Source organism: Tamandua tetradactyla (assembly GCF_023851605.1).
Source record: "Tamandua tetradactyla isolate mTamTet1 chromosome 1 unlocalized genomic scaffold, mTamTet1.pri SUPER_1_unloc_1, whole genome shotgun sequence".
NCBI lineage: Eukaryota > Metazoa > Chordata > Mammalia > Pilosa > Myrmecophagidae > Tamandua > Tamandua tetradactyla.
Genome location: NW_027518237.1, coordinates 2,576,568 through 2,584,689, shown reverse-complemented (window position 1 = coordinate 2,584,689; position 8,122 = coordinate 2,576,568).

Genomic DNA, 8,122 nt, shown 5'->3' with positions numbered 1-8,122 from the left:
ACAGTGTTCTTACACTGTAGCCCATACCACCCCTTTTTCAAAGAAGGCAAGCTTCACTTGCCCTCAAAACTTCCCAGATTCTGATCAAACAAAACCTACTTTATATCAGGAAAACTCCATATTCCCTACACGAATTTGCAATCCACCTTCTGCCCCTATTCCCAGTCCACTAGCCTTCTCAGAATCCATTTTTTATAGATATTTTATAGATAATCCATTATTTAGTGATTCAGCTAAATATATCAATCGTGTAATAGCATCGAAGCCTACACCCAAAGCATCCATAATGAAATGTTTACTGCAGGGATCTCAGCAAGGGGACCTGGAGGCAGTACAACTTCTATCAGCTTTTCCTGTAACAGTTAATCAGTTGCCTCCCAATCAAAATAATCCTCAGGGCACTGTAGAAATTCGTCATGAGCCCATTCCTTTTAAACTGTTAAAAGAGTTGAAACAGGCTTGTGCCCAGTATGGAGTAAATTCTCCATATACTACAGGTCTAGTCCAGGGCATGGCTCATGTCTACAGATTAATTCCTTGGGATGCATGGCTCATGTCTATAGATTAATTCCTTGGGATTGGGAGATGTTAGCCAGAACTGTTTTAAGTACAGCTGAATTTTTAAAATTTAAACCATGGTGGACTGATGAAGCTAATCAGTTGGCTAGGAGGAATGCTAATGAACAACCTCCAGTGTTAATAACAGTAGATCAAATCATGGGTGCTGGACAATGGGCAGGTATTGAAAGACAGTTACAATATGATAATAGCACTATCAACCAAGTCAGAATGGCCAGTCTTGCAGCTTGGCAGAGAATTTCTACACCAGGACAGCCTGCTTTAACTTTTTCTAAAGTAATTCAAGGACATAATGAGATGTATGTTGAATTTGTGGCACATCTAACAGACGTGATTCAAAAAACCATGCAAGCATCTGAAGCCCCTGATTTAATTTTAATGGCATTAGCCTTTGATAATGCTAACAATGAGTGTAAAAAGGCTATTCAACGCATTAAAACTGCCGCTTGGATGGGGGGCCAAGATGGCAGCTTAGTAAGGTACGTGCATCTTAGTTCCTCCTCCAGAGCAACTACTAGCTGAACAGAAACAGTGCAGAACAGCTCCAGGGGCCACGGCAGGGAATGGACACACAGCGTACCCCAGTCTGGACTGGCTAGACTGACTGCGAGACTCTGCTGCGGTGAGATCCCCAAGCAGCGCGCGATTCCCCGGGCCACGGCAGCTGGCGGCCGGAGCTCTTCCCTCCCTCCTTCCCGGGCTGGCTGAGAGTCTCAGAGAGGCAAGTTTCCCAAGCCGCGGTGCCTGGTGACTGTCTTTTGTAGGTGGCTTCCTGGACCGGCTACGAGTCTCGGATTAGAGGGTTACCCCAGCTGCGGCAGCCGGCAACCGGTGCCCCTCCCTGTGGGCAGCTTCCTGGTCTGGTGGCGAGTTTCCCGGGCCGTGGCAGCCGGCGACGGGCACCCCTCCAGGGAGAGGACGGAATTTCCGACAGTGGCAGGGACTGGGTCCAACCAAACACCAATAGTGGCATTAATAAAGGAGCCACAGGGTCCCCTCAAGCCACGGTGGCAGGCGCCCCCACCACACGTGCCAACCCAGACCAACTGAGAGAATTGGATCGGAAATACCCAGGCCACGGAGAACGGTGAGCGGGAGGATCCCTTCCAAACATGTGACGCCCCGGTCCGGCTGGAAACGGTGCACTCTCCAGGGCTGAGACAGCTGGTGCACTCCCGCCATGCTTGGCACCCCGGGCCAACTAGGAAATTCGGACGGGCGCTCTCCCGGGCTGTGGCGGCCGACAACCCTCCCCACGTTCGGACCCCCGGGCTGGCTGGCACTCTTCCAAGCCGCATCGGCGGGTGAACCTCCTCCACAGTGAGAGTTTTCCAAACTTAAAGGACCCACAGCACCTTTTACTGGTGGGGCCCGCAAACAAACATGTGCCATGAGCGCCACCTACTGGGCAGGATAAGAAAAACAGAACCCAGAGATTTCACAAAAAAATCTTCCAACCTGTTGGGTCCAATACCCAGGGAAATCTGACTAAATGCCCAGACGTCAACAGAAGATAACAGTCCATGCTCAGAAGATTAAGAATGTGGCCCAGTCAAAGGAACAAACCAATAGTTCAAATGAGATACAGGAGCTGAGACAACTAATGCTGAATATACGAACAGAAATGGAAAACTGCATCAAAAACAAAATCGATAAATTGAGGGAGGACATGAAGAAGACATGGGCTGAACAAAAAGAAGAAATAGAAAAACTGAAAAAACAAATCACAGAACTTATGGAAGTGAAGGATAAAGTAGAAAAGATGGAAAAAATAATGGATACCTGCAATGATAGATTTAAAGAGACAGAAGATAGAATTAGTGATTTGGAGGACGGAACATCTGAATTCCAAAAAGAAACAGAAACTGTCGGGAAAAGAATGGAAAAAATTGAACAGGATATCAGGGAACTCAAGGACAATATGAACCGCACAAATATACGTGTTGTGGGTGTCCCAGAAGGAGAAGAGAAGGGAAAAGGAGGAGAAAAACTAATGGAAGAAATTATCACTGAAAATTTCCCAACTCTTATGAAAAACTTAAATTACAGATCCAAGAAGTGCAGCACACCCCAAAGAGATTAGACCCAAATAGGCATTCTCCAAGACACTTACTAGTTAGAATGTCGGAGGTCAAAGAGAAAGAGAGGATCTTGAAAGCAGCAAGAGAAAAACAATCCATCACATACAAGGGAAACCCAATAAGATTATGTGTAGATTTGTCAGCAGAAACCATGGAAGCTAGAAGACAGTGGGATGATATATTTAAATTACTAAAAGAGAAAAACTGCCAACCAAGACTCCTATATCCAGCAAAATTGTCCTTCAAAAATGAGGGAGAAATTAAAACATTCTCAGACAAAAAGTCACTGAGAGACTAGAGTCAGATACGAAAAGACAGAAGAGAGAGGTATGGAGAAGAGTGTAGAAAGAAGGAAAATCAGATCTGATATATATAATACAAAAGGCAAAATGGTAGAGGAAAATATTATCCAAACAGTAATAACACTAAATGTTAATGGACTGAATTCCCAAATCAAAAGACATAGACTGGCAGAATGGATTGAAAAACAGGATCCTTCTATATGCTGTCTACAGGAAACACATCTTAGACCCAAAGATAAACATAGGTTGAAAGTGAAAGGTTGGGAAAAGATATTTCATACAAATAACAACCAGAAAAAAAGCAGGAGTGGCTATACTAATAATATCCAACAAATTAGACTTCAAATGTAAAACAGTTAACAGAGACAAAGAAGGATACTATCTACTAATAAAGGAACAACTAAACAAGAAGACATAACAATCATAAATATTTATGCACTGAACCACAATCCCCCAAATTACGTGAGGAATACACTGCAAACACTGAAAAGGGAAATAGACTCATATACCATAATAGTTGGAGACTTCAATTCACCACTCCCATCAGTGGACAGAACATCTAGACAGAGGATCAATAAAGAAAGAGAGAATCTGAATATTGCTATAAATGAGCTAGACTTAACAGACATTTATAGGACATTACATCCCACAACAGCAGGATACACCATTTTCTCAAGTGCTCATGGATCATTCTCAAAGATAGACCATATGCTGGGTCACAAAGCAAGTCTTAACAAATTTAAAAAGATTGAAATCATACACAACACTTTCTCAGATCATAAAAGAATGAAGTTGGAAATCAATAATAGGCGGAGTGCTGAAAATTCACAAATACGTGGAGGCTCAACAACACACTCTTAAACAACGAGTGGGTCAAAGAAGAAATGGCAAGAGAAATTAGCAAATAACTCAAGGTGAATGAAAATGAAAACACAATATATCAAAACTTATGGGATGAAGCAACGGCAGTGCTAAGAGGGAAATTTATTGTCTTAAATGCCTTTATCAGAAAAAAAGAAAAGGCAAAAATGCAGGAATTAACTGTCCACTTGGAAGAACTGGAGAAAGAACAGCAAACTAATCCCAAAGCAAGCAAAAGGAAAGAAATAACAAAGATTAGAGCAGAAATAAATGCAATTGAAAACATGAAAACAATAGAGAAAATCAATAAGACCAGAAGTTGGTTCTATGAGAAAATCAGTAAGATTGATGGGCCCTTAGCAAGACTGACAAAAAAAAGAAGAGAGAGGATGCAAATAAATAAGATCAGAAATGGAGGAGGAGACATAACTACTGACCTCACAGAAATAAAGAAGGTAATAACAGGATACTATGAACAACTTTACGCTAATAAATACAACAATTTAGATGAAATGGATCGGTTCCTGGAAAGACATGAACAACCAACTTCAACTCAAGAAGAAATAGATGTCCTCAACAAACCAATCACAAGTAAAGAAATTGAATTAGTCATTCAAAAGCTTCCTAAAAAGAAAAGTCCAGGACCAGATGGCTTCACATGTGAATTCTATCAAACATTCCAGAAAGAAGTAGTACCAACTCTCCTCAAACTCTTCAAAAAAATCGAAGGGGAGGGAAAACGACCTAATTCATTCTATGAAGCCAACATCACCCTCATACCAAAACCAGGCAAAGATATTACAAAAAAGGAAAATTACAGACCAATCTCCCTAATGAATATAGATGTAAAAATCCTCAATAAAATTCTAGCAATCATATCCAGCAACACATTAAAAGAATTATACATCATGACCAAGTAGGATTCATCCCAGGTATGCAAGGATGGTTCAACATAAGAAAATCAATTAATGTAATACACCATATCAACAAATCAAAGCAGAAAAATCACATGATCATCTCAGTTGATGCAGAGAAGGCATTTGACAAGATTTAACATCCTTTCCTGTTGAAAACACTTCAAAATATAGGAATACAAGGGAACTTCCTTAAAATGATAGAGGGAATATATGAAAAACCCACAGCTAATATCATCCTCAATGGGGGAAAATTGAAAATGTTCCCCCTAAGATCAGAAACAAGACAAGGATATCCACTATCACCACTGTTATACAACATTCTGTTGGAGGTTCTATCCAGAGCAATTAGACAAGAAAAAGAAATACAAGGCATCAAAATTGGAAAGGAAGAAGTAAAACTATCACTGTTTGCAGATGATATGATACTATACATTGAAAACCCAGAAGAATCCACAACAAAACTACTAGAGCTAATAAATGAGTACAGCAAAGTAGCAGGTTACAAGATCAACATTCAAAAATCTGTAGCATTTCTATACACTAGTAGTGAACAAGCTGAGGGGGAAATCAAGAAACGAATCCCATTTACAATTGCAACTGAAAGAATAAAATACCTAAGAATAAATTTAATTAAAGAGACAAAAAACCTATATAAATAAAACTACAAAAAAACTGTTAATAGAAATCACAGAAGACCTAAATAGATGGAAGGGCATACCGTGTTCATGGATTGGAAGACTAAATATAGTTAAGATGTCAATCCTACCTAAATTGATTTGCAGATTCAATGCAATACCAATCAAAACCCCAACAACTTATTTCAGAAATAGAAAAACCAATAAGCAAATTTATCTGGAAGGACAGGGTGCCCCGAATTGCTAAAAACGTCTTGAGGAAAAAAAACGAAGCTGGAGGTCTCGCGCTTCCTGACTTTAAGGCATATTATGAAGCCACAGTGGTCAAAACAGTATGGTATTGGCATAAAGATAGATATATTGACCAATGGAATCGAATGGAGTGCTCAGATATAGACCCTCTCATCTATGGACATTTGATTTTGATAAGACAGTCAAGCCAACTCACCTGGGACAGAACAGTCTCTTTAATAAATGGTGCCTAGAGAACTGCATATCCATATGCAAAAGAATGAAAGAAGACCCATATCTCACACCCTATACAAAAGTTAACTCAAAATGGATCAAAGATCTAAACATTAGGTCTAAGACCGTAAAACAGTTAGAGGAAAATGTTGGGAGATATCTCATGAAACTTACAATTGGAGGCGGTTTTATGGACCTTAAACCTAAAGCAAGAGCACTGAAGAAGGAAATAAATAAATGCAAACTCCTCAAAATTAAACACTTTTGTGCATCAAAGAACTTCATCAAGAAAGTAGAAAGACAGCCTACACAATGGGAGAAAATATTTGGAAATGACATATCAGATAAAGGTTTAGTATCCAGAATTTATAAAGAGATTGTTCAACTCAACAACAAAAAGACAGCCAATCTAATTACAAAATGGGAAAAAGACTTGAACAGACACCTATCAGAAGAGGAAATACAAATGGCCAAAAGGCACATGAAGAGATGCTCAATGTCCCTGGCCAGTAGAGAAATGCAAATCGAAACCACAATGAGATATCACCTCACACCCACCAGAATGGCCATTATCAACAAAACAGAAAATGACAAGTGCTGGAGAAGATGCGGAGAAAGAGGCACACATCCACTGTTGGTGGGAATGTCAAATGGTGCAACCATTGTGGAAGGCAGTTTGGTGGTTCCTCAAAAAGCTGAATATAGAATTGCTGTATGACCCAGCAATGGTATTGCTGTGAATCTACTCAAAGGACTTAAGGGCAAAGACACAAACGGACATTTGCACACCAATGTTTATAGCAGCATTATTTACAATTGCAAAGAGATGGAAACAGCCAAAATTTCCATCAACAGACGAGTGGCTAAACAAACTGTGGTATATACATGCGATGGAATATTATGCAGCTTTAAGACAGGATAAACTTAAGAAGCACATAATAACATGGATGGACCTAGAGAACATTATGCTGAGTGAGACTAGCCAAAAACTAAAGGACAAATACTGTATGGTCCCACTGATGTGAACCAACATTCGAGAATAAACTTGGAATATGTCATTGGTAACAGAGTCCAGCAGGAGTTAGAAACAGGGTAAGATAATGGGCAATTGGAGGTGAAGGGATATAGACTGTGCAACAGTACTAGATACAAACACTCAAAAATGGACAGCACAATAATACCTAATTGTAAAGTAATCATGCTAAAACACTGAATGAAGCTGCATCTGAGCTATAGGTTTTTTGTTTTTTTTGGTTTTTTTTACTATTATTATTACTTTTATTTTTTTCTCTATATTAACATTCTATATCTTTTTCTGTTGTGTTGCTAATTCTTCTAAACCAATGCAAATGTACTAAGAAATGATGATCATGCATGTATGTGATTATGTTAAGAATTACTGATTACATATTGTTCTAGTTTGCTAGCTGCCAGAATGCAACACACCAGAGACGGATTGGCTTTTAATAAAAGGGGATTTATTTTGTTGGTTCTTCAGAGGAAAGGCAGCTAACTTTCCACTGAGGTTTTTTCTTACGTGGAAGGCACAAGATGGTCTCTGCTGGTCTTCTCTCCAGGCCCCTGGGTTCCAACAACTTTCCCCGGGGTGACTTCTTTCTGCATCTCCAAAGGCCTGGGCTGAGCTGCAAGTGCTGAGATGAGGAATGCCAAGCTGCTTTGCAGTACTATGTTGCAATCTCTCATTTAAGCACCAGCCAATTAAGTCGAACATCACTCATTGCAGCAGACACGCCTCCTAGCTGACTGCAGATGTAATTGGCAACAGATGATGTTCACGTATGTTGGCTTATGTCCGCAGCAACAAGACTAGGTATGCTCACCTGGCCAAGTTGACAACTGAATCTAACTAACACATATCCACCCCTTTTCAACTTGGCAACTTCAAACATCAACTTACACAGATGTAGAAAATTCTCTTGCTGTGGACCTGTGAATCTCAAAGCAAGTCCGGTGCCAATAAGCAAAGGAGGATATTCACAGGATACAGATTTTCATTTCCATAGGGAGAAATTGGATGAAACACAGATATAAAACCTGCAGGGCAAGCACCATGGGATCTCAAAATCTGAAAGTCATTTATCCTTCGGCTGTAGATAGTGGCATTCCCATTCCTTCCAAGGGCCTATGCAATGGCCTGCCTCTTTCAAAATCAACCTCAGGGAACATCAAGGAGACCACCTCTGGGTTCCACTCTCTCCAGGCATCAGGGCCACCCCTGGGCTCTCTGCCATTTCTGGGGCACATGTTCAACCCCTCCACAT